This window comes from Podarcis cretensis (genome assembly GCF_951804945.1).
Source record: "Podarcis cretensis genome assembly, chromosome: Z".
NCBI classification, from domain to species: Eukaryota; Metazoa; Chordata; class Lepidosauria; order Squamata; family Lacertidae; genus Podarcis; species Podarcis cretensis.
Window position 1 is genome coordinate 43,621,480 of NC_137184.1, and position 16,254 is coordinate 43,637,733.

The 16,254-nt window shown below is 41.0% G+C and overlaps 1 long non-coding RNA gene across 1 annotated transcript in view; it reads left to right on the forward strand.

Moving 5' to 3' along the window:
- Positions 1–394: 394 nt before the first annotated feature.
- LOC307208336 overlaps positions 395–16,254 on the forward strand; it is a 60,031-nt gene continuing 44,171 nt past the window's right edge. The window contains exon 1 of the long non-coding RNA XR_013835105.1: positions 395–536. This is a non-coding gene — a long non-coding RNA (uncharacterized lncRNA). The remainder of the gene's footprint in view (positions 537–16,254) is intronic.

Genomic DNA, 16,254 nt, shown 5'->3' on the forward strand with positions numbered 1-16,254 from the left:
TATTTTTCTGAAACAATATGCAAACCCAAACACAGCTACCCTTCATAATTCACACTTACTGGGATGAAGGGTTAGCATGCAAGCCTAATGGCTGCCTAGTTGTTCCAATAACCACAGGAATTCAAAGTCTTCTGTGAATGATCAAACAGAACAGACCTCGATTAAAAAGAACCCACAGGATTGGAAAGGGGATGCAGAAGAGCACGAGAACCCTGCAAGCAAAGTTGCAGAAACTTCACTCAGACCAACGTAATAGAAAAGCAAACCACAATGGTGTGAGGTGGCTCAAGGGCAAGGCAGGGCTTGAAAATGACTTACATGTCAGATGAGCCAGTGAATATATTTCATAGGTTAGGCATGCTCCTAAAGCAACCTGGACAGAGGCCTGTCAGAATCTTGAAACTAGAATAGAAACCCCTTCAGCTAAAATGCTGGATGTAACTAAGAAAGCTAATGGATCTGGAGACAGTCTGAAATGGAGATTCTCAAAATGACAGTGCAGGATCTAGAGCTCATGCTTGAAGATCAAATCAACTGTGAGTGCCTCAATAACTTTTGCTTTGGCGTGCACGGCAGTGTGTGTGTGTATGTTTGTGTGTGTATGTGTGTGTTCTATCAGATGCAGGGGGAGAGGAATGCTTTCTTAGTAACATTAATCCCAGAACTCACCTCATTCTGATTGATATTGAGAGAGTGTTGGACGTGTCTTATAAGGCCAAATAGTGGTCTTGTGTATGGGACACAGCACTTTCAGAACACTTAACCCACCACTGTTTAAGGGAATGGCAAAACATGACAGCATTGACAAAATTTGATTTCCTTTTATCCGCTTTAGAAGCAAACATAATATAAACTGTTGCCCTCCAGGGACTCAGACTTCATACTGGAAAGATTTTCTTAAGTCATGACTGGGAATCAGCTTTTCTCATCTTGGTTGCTTTAATACAGTGTTGTGCTTGTATGTTTATGAACTGTTGTTCATGCAGTGCCCGTGTTATGTTTACTTGTTTTATTAAAAATTAAAAACAACACATTTAATAATAATAATAATTAACACTTATCTGGATTTTGCAGTGCCATTCTCTGGTCAAGCAATGTGTACAAAAATGCATATTTTAGCTAAACTAACATACAAAGATACATTATTATATTAATGAAAATGGGTTTACTAAAATGTGTGCATTGTGAGAAAATACAAGTGTATTTTAGAATAAATCTACACCAAAATGTTGATGAATTTCTAAAGATTTCTTTTTAAAAGGATGTAAACTGGTGTGAAAATGTGGAGCACAGAATTTAAGATTGGAGAAATGAGAAAATGAGAGAAATGCAGATTGACAAATTTAGATTTAGGTGGGACAACCAACTGATTATGCAATCATTTGATAGGAAGTTATCAAGTGCCATAACAGATAACAGAAAATTAAATGTATGTATTCATTAGGTCTCTCAGGACGAAGTATAGATTTAGTTAAGCTAATAAAAGCATCATGTAAAAGACAGAGAACTTAACTGTTCCATTCCTAACTGGGGGACCAGATTTATGTTTGATGCATTTATGAGATGTTGGGCTCTGTCAAACATGCATGCCCTCAATAGCTTCAGATCAAATTTGTAAAAAGTCTCCACTGGGGGAAAAAATGAGTTGGATCCAGACCTGCAGAACAATGCTAACTATGCCTACTCAAAAGAAGTTCTATTGAATGCAATGGAGTGTACTCCGTGGTAAATGGAGTTAGAATTGCAAACTATATTAATCATACTTTAGTCCCATTGTTTCAATTAGTCTGAGATTATATGGAAGTTGTACAGTGGTACCTCGGGTTACAAACACTTCGGGTTCCAGACTCTGCTAAACTGGAAGTAGTACCTTGGGTTAAGAACTTTACCTCAAGATGAGAACAGAAATCATGTGGTGGCAGCAGGCCCCATTAGGTAAAATGATACCTCAGGTTAAGAATGGTTTCAGGTTAAGAACAGACCTCCGGAACAAATTAAGTTCATAACCAGAGGTACCACTGTATCTATGATTCAGGTAGGTAGCTGTGTTGGTCTGACACAGTCAAAATATATAAATACTATCCCATGCTTTTTCCTGTAGGACTAATTGCAGTAATTAACAGTCGTCAACAGGTTTACCATACCCATTGAGTCAATCACCCATCTCTTACTACCCGCCTGAGAAAAACCCCACCCCACCCTCCCACTATATATAAAGGTCTGGTGAATTCTGTTTTAGTGTATCTGAAGAAGTGTGCATGCACACAAAAGCTTATACCCAGAACATACTTAGTTGGTCTCTAAGGTGCTACTGGACAACTTGTATCTATGATGTTTAGCTGATGTTGCAGTAAGCATTCATACATATATTAACCAACCTTGAGTTCTATGGAGTACTGTGTCCAGTTTTGGGCACCACAGATTAAGAGGGGTGTGAACAAACTGCGACATTTCTGGAAACGGTAACAAAAACAGTGAGGGCTCTGCAGATCGAGATCTCTGAAGAAAGAGTGAAGGAGTTGTGATTTTTTCACCTGGAGAAGAGATGATTAAGTCATCATCTAATATTTGAATGTCTGCATTTATGACTGAGCAGATTTGTTTTATGTTGCTCCACAACGCAGGACACAAAGCAATGTGTTCAAATTACCAGAAAAAAAATTGAAATTAAGAAGTATTAAAAACAAAATCATGATGGCGAGCACTTTGACAGTGGAACAGAATGCCTTGTAAGTTGTACTTTCCTTTATTGGAAGTTTTTAAGCAGAAGTCAGATGGCCAGCAGTCAGAAATGCCATAGTGGTGGATATCCAACGTTAACTGGGTTGAAAGGTGGATTAGATTGCTACTGAAGTTACTTCTACTTCACAGTGCAATCCTATGAGTGCCTACTTAGAAGTCTGCCCTTTTGAGTTCAGTTAGGTTTACTTCTAGGTAAGTGAGTATAGAATTTCAGCTTCCATCTCATTGAAAAAAGTAGGACTTAGTGAAATAGTTACGACTGGCTTGTAATCTTGACTTCAAAGACACTGGGCTATGATTTAATTAGCTGTCTCTGGTTCAGTGCCTGGGAGTTTACCCATTTCCTCCCATTGGCACTTGTTTACTATTATAACTAACTTTTCTAGAACAGTGCCTTTCCTACGATCCCCCTAGAGGCAAGGAAGCCCGATTGCCAGCTTTACCAGTTAAATTCATGCCAATAGTCCATTCTTGCAGATTTGGGAATGATGATGTGTTTCTTTCAAATGCCTAAAAAGGTGCTTGTATTGGTGCTGTGGTGACATGCAAGTGTATGTTTTACATTTAAATGAATAACTCATGATGAAACAATTGTATATGATTAATTTTTCATTAGTTGACAGTTCTAATTAAAAAGAAAATATACATTTTCAGTCCATGCTCAGGAGGCAGCCACTGTTGGAAACAGGGTCTGACCTTTTTGACTACTTAAATATTTATGGCTGTACAGTGAATTTCTGCTTATAAAAGATGGATTTAGTGCATACAAGGACCTGGACGTGTCCTCAGGCATGTTGCCTACAAAGGAAATATTTCACTCCCACCCTGCACTTGCCAGCACACTGATAGAAATCATTTTGATAAAGTTAGCTTGTTTCTTTAGTTTGTTTTCCAAAAGTCAGGCCAATCTGAATCCTTTTTATCTTCTGTTTTATTCACATACCTCACTCTAGTTAAAATACTTGAAATGTAACTATTCGGCAGACCCTCAAGTATGATGAAATCCTACTTGCATAAAAAAGTCCACCACGTGATAAAAAAAACTTCATTGCAAAATGGGGAGTAACCTCTTCTTCTGAGACTTGGGGCTAGAAGATGAAGCGAGAGGAATAAGCAGAGCTGCTTCCAAGCAGGTCAAGTTGGGTGAGGCAAAGTCTTGGCAAAATCAAATGAGGCAAAGTCAAGACAAAGCTTTTTAAGGAGTTCAGGACCATGGTCAGATCCCTGTAGGCCCTGCTAGCTGAACTGTGAATGATCTCAGCCAAAACCTGGGGCCATCTGAGGCTTTATATATGCTGGCAAGGGCTATACTATTGTTGGCCTCATAGTTGCTAGTTTTGGTGACTGAAAGGATCTTTGTCTGATTTTACAGGCCCTGGCAGGTGCCAGGAGGAAACTGGGGGAGGTACAGAAGTTCTCCTAGTTGAGCAGACTGCATTTTCTCCTCGTTTATATCTTCTGCAGGGTAGTGCTAAGTTTCAGTGGGCATGACTGGCAGTGTTACTTAAATGTTCACCTCAAGTCTACTATCAAAGGATAGTCTTTCGAACTGCTTTTTGTGAATTTTTCAAAATGGTTTCATAGCCTCATCATGGATGTGATGAAATTGACTCTGCTAGTCCACAAAGGTTAGATATTGACAATACCAATATCTTTTAGTCCTGAAGGTGCCTCAAAAATTCCTTACTGTTTCATCAGTCACTATATCAGTTCATTCAAAATTGGTTTATTAATCCCTTGCCTAAATGGTGGTGGTGATGATGATAACAACAATTGCTTATATATAAGTTCTACTTATTCCGATTTACACATATGGTTGAAAGGTTCACACATTCACTATCCATGGTTTTTCCAGTATGTGAAAGAGTTGTATGCATGTACCAAAGTGTATGCAACCATTCAAAGAGGGACCTAGACCAATCAAGGCCATCTTCTTGCATAGAGGACCTCTATGTATATACATCAGCACATAAAAGAACCCTTTTCATGCTGGCCAAACATGCATTGGTGAGGAGGCATTTCTCCTGCAGGCACCAGTGCGCACACATCTTCACCTGGCCTGTGCAGGCCCCTCACACATTTCTACACATGGGAGCAGTTGTGTGCAGCATATGCACTCTTATGTCATAGGCCTGAGCCCCAAGTTAAGGACTTTGCAACATTCCTGTCTCTGGGTAAAAATGTGCAAAATTCTTTTGAGAAATCCCACACCTCTTACATAGAAACTTCCATGTCTGCCTCAAAGGCTTGCTTTATGTGAGATAGCAGAGAAACTCTAGCATACACATTTCAAAATGATTTGGCACACTCTTACAAAGCCCTGCATGATTTCAGACAACTCAGGCTAGCTGTCCTTTCCTGGGAATGCACTATTGTTTAATGTACCTTCATTCAGAACAATCCTATTCTATAAATTATGTATAAATGAATGTCTCAACTGAATGGACACAACCTGCTTGAGTTTCATGTCCAGACACCTGCATTTATCCACAGAAGTGTTGGGATATTTGGTGATAAGGGTCTATAAATGATGGTTCCATTGTACAAGCTGTCAGTCAGCTGAGTTGTGATTAACCCATAGAGTTAAGAGTATGTTTTCCTGTCATGTACTAATAAAGTCATTTGTCACTTTTTATTTTGTACCCCAGTAGGCACAAAAGAGCAACTTCCCCCTTCCTGTTTAATTGCACACCTACCGTTATTCCATCTGACAGCCAACCTAAAAGAAGAGCAAGCAAATTTTGTGGCCAGGTAGGTTTTGCTAATTAGGCCATGCTATGGATGTTTAAGTATAGGGAATCACAGAAGGGCTGAGTTTAATCCATAGTGGTTCTAGCAGAGCAGACCTTGAAGCAGATGCAGCTGTAATGTAGAGCCTGGCTATATATACAATTGATTGTTTGGTATGTTTGGGATGGTAGCATGTAGATATGTTTGTCTATAAGTTGGTCTATAAGGTGCTACTGGACAATATTTTATTTTTTATATACATATTCCATAGTCACCAGCATTCCATGCTTCTTCAGAAAAAAACAAACAAACATAAATAAATACAAACAAACATAAATAAATAAATCAAGCCAATGGCCCATCTAATCCAGTATCATGCACAGAAGTGGCCAGCCAGATGCCTGTGGAAATCTACAAGTAGAACGGGAGCACAAAAGCACTCTCCCCTCTTGAGGTTTCCAACAACTGGTACTCAGAAGCATCAAAGCCTCCAACCAGACTTGCTGCATCTTGTGCCTCTCAGGATACTTCAGGAGACCATCTCCTTCCCTCCTTCTAGCCTTCCTTCCATCCCCTCCTGAAAATTCACCCTTTCCATGATTTTATTTGTTAAATTTATATATACCAGCTTTCATATGTGTATCACAGGGCAGTTTAGAGTAAAGCCTTTTGAATTGCTCACTCATCCCCACAGCCATAATGCAACTTCCCCGACCAACCTTCAGAGGTTTTGAGTCACAAATCCCATCCGTTCCAGCCACCATGGCCTATCATTGGGATTGATGGGAACCCAAATCCAGAAGCCTCTGGAGGCACTGGTGAGCAAAGGCTCCCTACCTGTATTCAATTCTAAATCCACATAGCTGAAATAACTGGATATGTTTACACTGTTCCTTCTTCCTCTGTTGCTTTCCTTTTGACTATTTTTATTTTTTTATAAAATTTTTATTAGGTTTTCACATTTTATAAAACAAAAACAAAAACAAAACATATATATTTTTAAACTCTTATTTTCATTACTCTCCTTTTGACTATTTTTAGTCTTGTGGGGGAGTGACCTGTTCTTTCCTCCTCTTCTCTGCCATTCCTTACCAGTGATAATATACAGAAGTGTCTAGGGCATAAGGATGAAGACTCCATCACCACTACCTGCTGCTGACTCCCCACCATGGATGTAAGAATTAGAAAGGGGAGGGGTTTATAATCACCATTAGCAATCTTATTCTGAACTAAATCAATTCTTTGGACCGACCCTGATGCATTTGTATAGGGACAGGGGGAAAATCCTCTGAATTTTAGTTTCAGGTCCCCCCCCCCATTCTTTCCCATTTGCTGCCCTCTGATGTGAAGCTGCCCTATGCCAAAGGGCAAATTGATGGGGGGCCCTCCCTCACCTGGTTGGTAGTGAGAAAGACAAAGGCCAGAATAGTGAGAAAGAGCTGGCTAGAAGCAGGTAGAAGCCTGAGAAAGAGAGACATGCATGATTTCTTTTCAAACCCCAAGGAAGCAAGACCTTCTGGTGTGAGCCCCTCCACCGTAGGCTCAGGTTGTATGTATGTGTAAACCTGATATCATAAAGGCATTACAGTCTCTGCTGTCCCTCATTCCAAGGAAACTGAGTAAGCCCCTGGAACCCCTGGAATCTCACACCTCTCAGACATTTCTGGAAGAGGAATGAATAGTGTGGTGGGGGCATCACCCCAGATGCTATGAGTAACTGCCACTTCTCAGGATAGAGAGGGGGAGGTGAGGGACGTGGTACAAATGTGCCACCCTCCTCACTAGATTGGCTCTCCCAGCAAGGTGCAAGTGTGTGGACCTCACCACTGCCCCTCCCCTCCCTCTATTCTTCCTGATACATTGCCATGACTAAGGTAAACAGAAATCAAGTGAGCAGTACAACCTTACCACAATAACTACTGTGGTATCAGCTATGCAAATGCATTTAATGCACACTCCCCCCTAATATATGCATTTTATAGGTATGCGTATTTGGTTGGAGTACTGTATAGTCAAATTTGTAGAAAGGTGAATTTAGGAGGATAGCTCTGTTTTGGTTCACACAGTGTTTTGGGAAGTGTGAATTAGGCAGGCAGGCTCTCATTTGAATATGAACTGTACCAAATTGCTTCCCCATCCCTAAATTTGTATTCCATGCCCATTTGTTTCTGAGATGTGGTGCGTCATGATCTTATATATAAATTACTATAGCTTGATACTCTTTCTTCTACAGAAGTGTTTGACAAATGTAATTTTCTTCCCTGTTCCATATCTCTGCTATATCTTGTTTCTCCACAAATTCTTTTGCCCGAGCTTTCAGTCTATGCAACTTGTTTGAATTTATTCCCCCCTCCCTTGCTCTCTTTCTTTCTCTCTCTGATAAGTGAATTAAAATGACAGTAAGAAAACCAAAAGCTCAAGAGGTGAAAGAAAGAGGCAAATGAAATGGCTTTATTTCCCAGACACCATAAATCAGAGCCTCCCTACTTATAATGTAGCAAGATGATCAACCGATTCCTTCATGCATCCTGGGCTTATTTGTCTTTTCCAAACCATGGTACTTCACTTCCTCAGAACATACATTGAATAAAATACAGTGTAAAATTCAGCTAGGTAAGGCTGAGAGTCAGGGACTGGTCCAAGGTCACCCATTGAATGGGATTTTGAACCTTGGTCTCGCATGTCCTAGTCCAACACATAGTGGCCTTTTCACAGAATGACAGCTATCCATCTAACACCTGGTCATGCAACACATTTCCATGTGTTAGATTGTGGTTACAATTTTTCAGCGCATAAAGACTGGGGCAAGTCTGTTTCCCCTTCAATTCCTTGTTGGAAGGACTGGCCCTACTATTAGATAAAACAAGACAAATACCTCTGTCAGGAAATTCTGGGATGGTAGTGACAGCACAGTGCTGAAAGACAGAGCTTTATGGAACGTGTGACCTGCTCTGGGCCCCCAGAATTTGCCTGCTACATTCAGGTTCAGTGGAGGGTGCTGTCTTATGAGGGTGCTGTCTTATTACCAGTGCTGAAGTAGAATTCAACTGCCAGTGCAAACAGGTTTTGTACAGGGATCTGTGGTGTGTGTATGAGCATGCGCACACATGTTTGTGCATGTGTGCACACCCTGTCCTGGGCTGGGATTCAACATATAACCAATGTTATATATACATCATGGGACGCAGGTGGCACTGTGGGTTAAAGCCTCAGCGCCTAGGGCTTGCCGATTGAAAGGTTGGCGGTTCGAATCGCTGCGGCGGGGTGCGCTCCCGCTGCTCGGTCCCAGCGCCTGCCAACCTAGCAGTTCGAAAGCACCTCCGGGTGCAAGTAGATAAATAGGGACCGCTTACCAGCGGGAAGGTAAACGGCGTTTCCGTGTGCGGCTCTGGCCCTGGCTCTGGCCAGAGCAGCGATGTCACGCTGGCCACGTGACCCGGAAGTGTCTCCGGACAGCGCTGGCCCCTGGCCTCTTAAGTGAGATGGGCGCACAACCCCAGAGTCTGTCAAGACTGGCCCGTACGGGCAGGGGTACCTTTACCTTTATATATACATCTGCCCTGGCACAGTCCTCAAGCCCTGCACCTCAGGATAGCCACATTGACAGCCTCCCCTTAAATCTGACCAGGGACCCCATTTTCAAGCACAGCACTGTTGAAATCATAATTCAGCAAAACATCACAAATCTAATGATGCTTCTCACATGATTGTATCATAAAATTATCCATAAACTCACATATGTTCCTCAACTTTAAAAGGCTTTAAGAATATGGGCAGGATGGTGATTCATTGCCTCGTATCCTTACACCAGCATCCTCTCCCTGGTTGTAATAAGTGCCCAAGGCCTCAGTTTTTGAGAACAGAACTGCAAGGCTTCACTCTCCCTTACATGTGCAAAATCCACAGAGAAATAATGCCACTCTGATGAGCAACATCATAAACCATAATGACAAAAAAAAGGACTAGAAAGGACTGTTCAAACAGCCAGTAGCAGATGTTGGAGAAATAAGCCTTATGGATTTATGGTCAGTTAAGTCTGACAGATGGAGATGAGAGATTAATCCTTTTCTTCCCTGGCAGACTCAATCCCTTTTCCCTAGCCCCTCATAATTGCCTTTCATCAATGGTCTTAGCATTTCAACCATTTCATGTGATAGTTCTAAACTTTAGTTAACATTAAACAGCAACATGATTTTGCCTCAGGTAATTAAGAGCAGGTTGATATGCCAACTTGAGCAGGTAATATCTGGGAAAGCTGGTGTCATGTTCTAGTATACAGATTCAGTGTAACTTTTTGCATAGCCTATGGGGAGCTGAGGCTTGCTCCAGACCTTGCAAGTGAGTAAGTGCTAACAAGGCTTAAATGAGGATGGACTAGCATCCTAACAACTGCAACTATCAGACGCAAATAATATTGTGAGTCCAAGGCGGATTCTGATTAGTGGTTTTTTTAATTGATGCCCATCTCCCCAACAATGTGTGACAAACTTTGGAAATGTGGAAGAGTTTCAAAAGCCGATTGTGATAAAGAAAGAAATAGTAATCATGGGGGACTTCAACTTCCCCGATATTTGTTGGGACTCAAACTCTGCCAAGTGTATAGTCTGACAAATTCCTCCAATGCATAGCTGAAACATTGCTATACAGTGGTACCTCGGGTTAAGTACTTAATTCGTTCCGGAGGTCCGTTCTTAACCTGAAACTGTTCTTAACCTGAAGAAAAAATAATCAAGAGATTGCTTGCATTGAATAATATAAATGATGTTGAAAATATGACATCATTTTGTAAAAAATACTTTACTGATAATCCTGAAGAATGGCAAACTTAACTCAACTGCTTTGTCCTGGAGGGGCAGAGGGGGACGAGGGGAATTTTGTTTTTGTATCCTCTCTTTTTTTGGATTTATTTATTGGAAATCAATAAAACTATATTTATTTAGAAAGAAAGAAAAAAGTTTTTAAAAGCCCGCAAGCCCTGCAGAGGAGCACAACTCTTGCTCTGTAAACTTAGAACTCATCAGTTGATAATGCAACAAAAAAGAGCATTGTAGAGTGAAATTTGCTTACTTAACAATGAGTTGAATCCCTTCATCCTCTCTGACTAATATCTACACCCACCACCTTGATATTTCTTGTCCAGAGGAATTGGTGAGCTGTGTTGTTGCCTTGATCTGCTATATTATGTGATGTGAACCATGCAAGTGAGATCATCCAGGGATGGGTGTCCAGTGAGCATTTCTCTCTTACAAGCTGGTCTCACTTTCAAATGCCAAATGTTCATGAGGCCATACAAACATCATTTGTTAGATATATAGCATTGACTTCAAAGCCCTGAGAGTTGTGAGTAAGGGGTTGTCATTAATCTTCAAACAAATGCTGAAAGAGGCTACTTTGGACACAACTAGATCTTCCCCTAACATACTTTGGAGGGACATTGCTGTTTGATATGACAACTAGGTAACAGATTAGATTAGGATCTGGGAAACATGGATTCAAGTAGAACTTTTGCCAGGAATTCATTATATAGGTTTTTTTGACACATAGTCTCTCAACCTCAGTTTCCCAAATGCAAACTGAAGTGAATTTGGCATATTAGGTTTGTAAACAATCAGTGGTAGGAGTCTTGTTTTATGGGGAGCAGTTGCTATACATTTTTAAATACTATAATGTCATACATTAAGATCATTTTGAAACAAATTGGGCAAGGTCTTGAAAGCTCTATTTGAAATCACAAACACTTCCAATTGCACATTAAGACTTTCTCTGCTAGTGGACCCGTTTCAAGCTTTTTGTGTTAATTCACAAACTACAGAACAAATTGCCTTAAGGACTATCTGATTCCTTATGTTCCATCTTAGTCATTGAGATCCTCTGCTGTGGCATTTATTGTGGTTCCTTATGCCCCCAAGGGTTGCTTGATCTTCGTTAGGGACAAGTGTTTCATGTCTCAGGCTCCACTATGCAGGAGCACCATCCCAGGGAGCTTAGGCATAAATCATCCTTGCCTTCTTTTAGACATCTCCTAAAAACTGCATTTTCCAGACAGACCTTTGTAATGTGATTTTTTTTTTTGACCAGCTAGTATTCATAGATGTTTTAATTGATATTTTTATTGTTTTTGTTGCAATTTAGCATGGTGTGTAATGCCTTTTCACATTTTCTTTCACAAAACTGTGGCTTATAAATATTTAAACAAATAAGGGAGCAAGGGGTTGGCCCATAGCTCAGTCATATTTCACATGCTCTGGAGGCAGCAAACTATGGATCCAATCTCTTGCAAGCTCCCTCTGTCTGAGAGTTGCCTTCTGCCAATCAAGACAAGCTCTGGTTGCACAGGCCCAACGATCTGATTCAAGTTAAGTAAATTTTTAAAAATTCTGCTCCAATATGGCATTCAAGAACACTTCAGAGAGTCTCCTGTCCTGGAATGCTTTTCCAAGAGATGCAATGGGGGTGTAAGCCTTCCTATACAGCTGTATTGCTCATTTAATCATATTATTTTTAAAGTCATGAATGGAAAACTCTGTGGCGCTCCAGAAGTCAATGGACCAACTCCCACCAGTGCCAGTCAATATGGCCAATGATGTGGAGTGAGTTGTAGATGAAGAATACATTCCTCATCTCTGTTTTAACTAATGAGCAGCATAGGATACAGCTTTTGACGGTCAGATCCTCAATCCATCTAGTCACGTTTTGTCTGCTTCCTCTGTCCAGCAGTTCAGTAAGCAGTAGTGGCTGGTGTCCTTTGGGATGCAGAAAGCAGGGAGACCAATGGTAGATGGACTCAAGGACAGACAGAGACAACTAATTCTAGTTTTGCCCTGTCCTGCTGTGTTATATATGTGCAACACTGAGTGTAGAGGATGGAGTTGACAGTCAGCATAGCTTCCTGGGCTGGTTAGTAAAACAACAGGTAGTTGGGTGTGAGATGAGGGCAGACTGAGTTTTGTGGGAAAGTATCCCATTCTTCCTAATATACCAGCATCCACTATGTAAAAAGAACAGGATTTTGCCAGTCCTGCTGCTTTAGGTTCTCCTAACTGGAAATGCCAGGAATTCAACTCGATGCCCTCTGCATGCAAAACATGTACTCAGTCACTGAGCTATGCAGCCCCTTCATTGGTTACAGCCATTTCTATCTTGCATGGGATACCCACTTTTTGGCAAGCACTTTTAAATTAAGGGGTGAACAACAGAGATGGAAAGTCACATTGCCATTCAGAATAACTGAAGCAGTTAAGGAGACAGGGCTTAAGCTCAAGCATGACTCATTCCCCTGTGCATTCAAGTTTGTTCCTCCATAATTAAGACATGCAAATTGGTTTGCATAAGTTTCAGAAGCGTGTCCCACAACCTGCATCTTTGTTTCCGCACTATTTGTAATGTACTGATGCTACTAATGTGTATGCATTAAACTCAGCTTTGGGCTGGCCACATTCCAAGAGTACATAAGCATAGAGAACAATTATAGGAAGGGTTCATATGAATAGCATAGGACGTGGCTAATATCTCTATTATAACTTTCTGAGAACTATGCAATTATTTTGTCTCTGCCTTTCAAGTCACCTATGTAAAGGTCAGAAAAATACAGGTGTTCTCTTCTTTAGTAGGCAATGGTTCTTTACTTGACAAGAGAAGGAACTGATTATTCAATTAAGTGTGAGTAAATAAATGCTACAAATTTCCCATGATCCCTCTTCTATCTTCCAAAATATATTCACATGGGGTAAAGCATCAGAATTTTCTAAATTGGGGATTACCAATGTGATGCTATCCAGATTTTGCTTGATTTCAACTCCCATAAGCATGGTCAATGGTTAGGGATACTGGAAGTTGTAGTCCACTAACATCTGGAGGGCTTTCCCTGCTTTAAATGGTTCTGGAGGGCTTTCCCTGCTTTAAATGGTTAGTTTGGTCAGAATCAAGTATATAGTTCCAGAGTTAACACTAAATACATTACTTCTGGTAAATGAGCCACCATGGCCGCTAGAGGGCCATGAAAATTTGTATCCTGGCCTTTTTAGACTTGTCTAGCCATGTACTGCTCCTGCCAACCTAGCACTTTGAAAGCACGTCAAAAGTGCAAGTAGATATATAGGTACCGCTCCGGCGGGAAGGTAAACGACGTTTCCGTGCGCTGCTCTGGTTCGCCAGACGCGGCTTAGTCATGCTGGCCACATGACCTGGAAGTTGTACACCGGCTCCCTCGGCCAATAAAGCGAGATGAGCGCCGCAACCCCAGAGTTGGTCACGACTGGACCTAATTGTCAGGGGTCCCTTTACCTTTACCAGTACCCATGTACTATCTGAAACCAAAGGGGTGCATTGGTTGCCAGATGTGAAATATATTGGCATTATTTTCAGCTCTCCTAACTACTTCCCCCTGCATGAGATGGACCTCTGTCCATTGTACAGACAGAAGGATTATAACCTCAGCCTCAGCTGTTTGGGGCTTTAGCTTTAACTTAATTATTTCTTTATTAGATTTATATAAACCCTTAGTCCCAAAGGATCAGCAAGCAATACAAATGTTTCAAACAACCGTAAAACATCCTAAAAACAAATCTAATACAGATCCAGACTGGGAAAGGTATTAGAAAGACTTATTGGTAGAGAAAGTTCTTCAGTAGGTTCCAAACACAACAGCAGCTGCCAGAACACTAGAGGACTGATTCCTACACTGTGTGGAATGAAAGGACCTCCTGAAGAGATGCTATCTTCAGAAGCCCATCTCCAGCATAGTATAGTGAACAATTGGGCATCTAAGGGGTGACACAATATTTCAAGTGCTTGGTTGGTTGCCTGCAGGCTTGCACAAATTAATGTAGGCCCATCTCCAGCAAGAATTCAGATGGCTATTCCCATATTTTCTTTACCTTTAAACTGCCCTTAAATTTGTTGAAAGACCTTTTATCTGAGTGCTCTGCTACTGTGACATTTAAAAATAACTGTCATTTAAATAAAGTTATAATGTGTGATCAGTCTTTTCCTAAAGGGGCATTTTCTCAAGGTTCACATCAACACAAAATGCAAGGATCTTCTCAACTGAGCACTGCTAAAATATTTAATGTTTTTCAAGAGATGGATCCCCCCCCCCAGGTGAAATTGCTCCTGGAAGTATTTTATACTAAAAATGACACTTTGGTTGAGTGATAGTAGTCTGGCACTAGCATTCTTCATTCTGCACCTCCTGAAAGAAGAAATGATTTTAAAAGCAGTGTCATATAGAGAACATCACAGTTTTCCATTCATTAAAGAGAACAGAACACAAGCGGTAGTTCCTAATTTAACTATGGGTGAATATGGTGCTAGTTTACCACTGAGGGCATATCTGTGGTGAGAGGTGAGTGGAGGGTGGGAATTAAAGGTGGACAAACCATTTGGTAGGCTGGATGTCAGGAGCTCTGTTGATGAGACAAATCTGGGGATATGGATGCATGGTAGGTGAAGTGGGATTGTGTCTCCTGGCCCTGCACCTGATTTGCACATATTCACCTCAAGCTCTAAAATCAGCTCTAGAATTGGAGCACATGTGACTTTCTATATCCTTGTTGGCATCCATCTGTCTCAAGAGCCAATGGAGGGTGCCTCCGGGGGTGTAGTCAAGCCACTGGAGAATCACTTGTAGAGGGGCTGCAGAGACTTGTAAATCATAACTGCTACCTCTTGCATTGTTTTTCTGTGTTAGCAGCACTGAAGTGACCTCCCAGGCATGGAGATCCTGGGCTGCCCAGATAACAAGAGCCCCCTCTCCAAACAAAGACAGAGAAATATGTTTTGTGCCAGCTTGACTGCAAGTATTACCAGAAGGAGGCATACAAAGCCTTTTCTTCTCCCAAAGATATCCCACAAGGCAGTGGGACCAGAGTTTTCCTTCTCCTAGATGAGCTGCCTTCATATGTTGATGAGCCCCATTTCCCCCTCTCTACAGCACATGCAAAAACCCACCACTGGTCTCCTCTACTCAATCTGCCAGAGCCTATTTTCTTGTGGTTTAGCCAGCCAGTCGAAGCAATTCCCAAGGTGTGGCCACTGTCACTGAGTGCAAAGTGAGGACCAAAGGTGGTGTGCACAAGAACTTAAAATCCACAATACAATATTAAAACAACATTAAAACAAAATTACACAATTTTTTTAAAAAAATAATTAAGAGGGGTGCAAGTATTTGTCAAGCTCGATATTTTAAAATGCTTGGGGTTTGTTTTTGTTTTGTTTTTTTAAAAAATACTTTTAACTAGCCCCCAAATGAATACAGTGTTAGTAATGGTTGTATGTCTTATGAGAGGACATTCAAGATCAGGGCACCACTACAGATAAGGCCCTTCTCTTATGCACTTGTATAGTGAACTTTGTTCTCTTATATACATGAAACACAGAGAAGGGCCTGTTCTGAAACAACAACAACAACAACAACAACAACAACAACAACAACAACAGAGAATTCCTAGTGCATCAGTTTCACCTTGGAAACAAGGCAAATTCAGATTCCAGAATCTGGGTAGAAGTTTGAATATATCTTTAGTGTGGTTAGATAATTCTACTAGTTCAAGCATTGCCATATGCCATAATTACTTGTCCTCAGAGAGGGAAACCTATCTGGACATACCTCTTGTAGAAATATAGAACAGTAGTAAGCTTATCTGAGAGTGTAAAGGTCAATCTTTTCAGCTATAGGAGTGAAGTTCACTTCCAATTTGGATTCAGCAAGAAGTATCTTATAGCTGTCTAAAATCCAGATAACACTGTTCTAGGGATTTGCCAATGGTCAAAATATGGCAATTG